General features: G+C 30.1%; 1 long non-coding RNA gene across 1 annotated transcript in view; it reads right to left on the reverse strand.

The window, feature by feature from the left end:
- Window positions 1-563: 563 nt before the first annotated feature.
- The window catches only part of LOC124432269, a 7,706-nt gene continuing 5,155 nt past the window's right edge, over window positions 564-3,114 (reverse strand). Inside the window, exon 2 of the long non-coding RNA XR_006944218.1 lies at window positions 564-3,046. This is a non-coding gene — a long non-coding RNA (uncharacterized LOC124432269). The remainder of the gene's footprint in view (window positions 3,047-3,114) is intronic.

The raw sequence follows: 3,114 nt of genomic DNA on the forward strand, positions 1-3,114 counted from the left end.
AATTAAAACAACCCAGAAAAATCATTTTTATATATATATATACATACATACATACATACATATATATATATATATATATATATATATATATATATATATACATATATATATAGCAAAAGTATAATGCAATGCGCGGAGGCTGTCTCCGTCGGCAATGCGCAACCCTCTCTATATTATTTATTTATTCATACGAAGAAACTGTATCGTTTATTTTTAGTTTTTTTTTTTTCGTTTTTTTTTTTATTTATTTTTTTCTTTTTTTTGAATATTTTTATGTTCTTTTTATTTTTTTTTAAATTTTCAAGCCAATATCTATATATGTGTATATATATAAAAAAAAAAAAAAAGAAAAAAAAAAAAAAGAAAAGAAAGAAGAAAATAGAAGAAGAAAAAAAAAAGTTACGTTCACAAATAATAATTTTTTTTTTTTTTTCTTTTTTCTTAACTTCATTTATTCATCCTTCCCGATTCAACCTCTCTTTCTTCCCTTTTTCCCCACCCCCTGCATATATCAATTAATCCTACAAACACTCTATCTCTTTCTTTCTTTCTTTCTTTCTTTCTTTCTTAATCCCTCCCAATCTTCCTATTTTTAATTCACTTAAGTATCCGCAATCGTTTTGCACGATCTGAAAAATCTCCCCCTGTCCCATCCCCAAAAAAAAGAACGCAACGAAATAAAAGAATTATAATTAAAAAAAAAAAAAAAAAAGAAAAAAAAAAAAAAGAAATATCCCTAACGGCGAGGCCACGCTACGACGTCGTGTCGTGCGTTAGGCCACTGTTTTTCTTTTCTGCATTATCGTTATATATGATTATTTATTTGATCGTTATTTATCTTTCTCGTCATTTCATGCATGCAATCATAATTCGTTATACATAGGACGTCCATTATTTTTTCACCCTTTGATTTTCCCATTAATGCCTCCATACAAACAATCCCCTTTTCGTACTCTCTATCTCTTAATCTCCTATCTCCTATCTCTTGATAGTTATCAATTATCTATCGAATTTTTCTTCTCATTTTTTGTGTACAAACATGTATATATTTTTGTTCTTTTTTCTTTTCTTTTTTTTTTTTTTTTGGTTTTTTTACTTGTCTCTCTTTTTTTTTTTTTTTTTTCGTTCCTTCCTGTCCTTTCTTTAAACCCATTTTTCATAACGGCATGCGTATTAGAAATGTACGTACTGTATTTGTATATATATGGTATGCGAATGCACTCTTGTGTATATGTGTGTCTCATTGTGTGTGTATATGTGTACGCGTATGTATCAATGTATTTGCAACATTATTATTTTGCTTATCAATTTTGCTATTCATCTTAATCTCGTTAAAATTGTCGCCTCTAGCGTCGTGCTGGGTCAAATCGATATATATATATATATATATATATATATATATATTAGTCTTTTGATGTATCCCTAGTGGTGATTTACTTTTTAAATTTTTTTCATCGTTAGATTATTATTATTATTATTATTATTATTATTATTATTAGTATTATTATTTTAATATTATTATTATAATTATTTTCCTTCTGTTATCATAAATAACTCGATTGGCTTGAACGAAAGTGTCATTTATTTTTTTTTTTGGAATTGTAGCGTACAGATTGTTCCAAACGATGCATTACTCTCATTATCTTTATTTCTCTCTCTCTCTCTCTCTCATTTATTGTTTTTGTTCTCTCCCTTCCTTTGAATTTTTTTCCCTTTCTCTCTCTCTCTCTCTCTCTCTTTCTCTTTCTCTTTCTTTTCTCATATTTCCCGTTTAAAGCACACCTTTTCCACGCGAGTTGTTCGGATTTGTCGGAGCGTTCCTTCACTTTTAACATTTATACATTTTTCGATATTGAAATGAGTCCGTAGTTACTGTACTATACTTTTCCTTTTTATTTTTATCTTTTTCTGCCTTTCTTTTTCTTTCTTTCTTTCTTTCTTTCTTTTCTTTCTTTTTTTCTTTCATACGTAGATGCGTACGTACCATATAATATGTATCCACGTGTATATACTTATGTATACACAAAAAAATTTGTATATATATTTATGTATACAAAGGAGGATGTCTTCGTTTCATTTATCATCTTCATTTCATTCTCCCTCTTATACCCTTCAACCGTATACCAATCAATCGCCCCGAACCCCATAAAAAGAAACTTTCCACCGTCAACGACGTATCTCTATTTTCATATTTTCTCAATTTTGCCGTCGTGCAAAAGAAAAGAAGAATTATACTTTTGTTTTTTCCCCTTGTTTTCTCTTTTTCTAAGCTTATCCTCGTTGTTGTTATTGTTGTTGTTTATTTTCCAGGGTGAAAAAGAAAGAGACAGATACGCTATAACTTACTGTCTTTCACCCATCAACATCCCCAATTCTTTTTTTTCCTTGTCGAATAAGACGACGATTAATTATTAATCATGGGATCTTGAAAATTTTCTAATTTTTTTTTTTTCTCTTCTACTCTTTCCATCCATCTCTCTCTCTCTCTCTCTCTTTTCCTTCTCCCACCTTTCAATCCCCACAAATTGTTCTCAATATTGTATAAATCCATATGTATCTAATGTTATACAATGTTATTGTTTAATCATTGTATTCTTTGCTGCGAATGATTTACTTTTTGTTCGTATTATCAAAGATTTTATTGAAGAGAAAAAGAGAGAGAGAGAGAGAGAGAGAGAGAGAGAGAGAGAGAGAGAGAGAGAGAGAGAGAAATTGAAAGAAAGAGAAGACGCGGCACGTAACCATGAGTTATTTATTTTCATGGGATGATTATCTCTTTTGCAATATACATTTTCTTATTTAAGAGAGAGAAAGAGAGAGAGGGGAGGGAGGGAGGGAGGGGGGGGGCTCGCAAATAAGCTACTTGATAGTCGTCTTCGTTAAGACTAATGGTCCCGCGATTGTTCTGCTTTGTAAAATTCTCCCTCCCTTCTTCTTCTTCTCTTTCACATTTTCTCTCTCTCTCTCTCTCTCTCTCTCTCTCTCTCTCTCTCTCTCTTTCTATATATATATATATATATATATATATATATATATATATATATATCTGTCTTTCTCTCTTTATCACGCATCGAATATATTCTCGTCATTGTTTGTTTTCGTTTATTCGTTTTT

This window comes from Vespa crabro, chromosome 24, assembly GCF_910589235.1.
Source record: "Vespa crabro chromosome 24, iyVesCrab1.2, whole genome shotgun sequence".
Taxonomy (NCBI): Eukaryota; Metazoa; Arthropoda; class Insecta; order Hymenoptera; family Vespidae; genus Vespa; species Vespa crabro.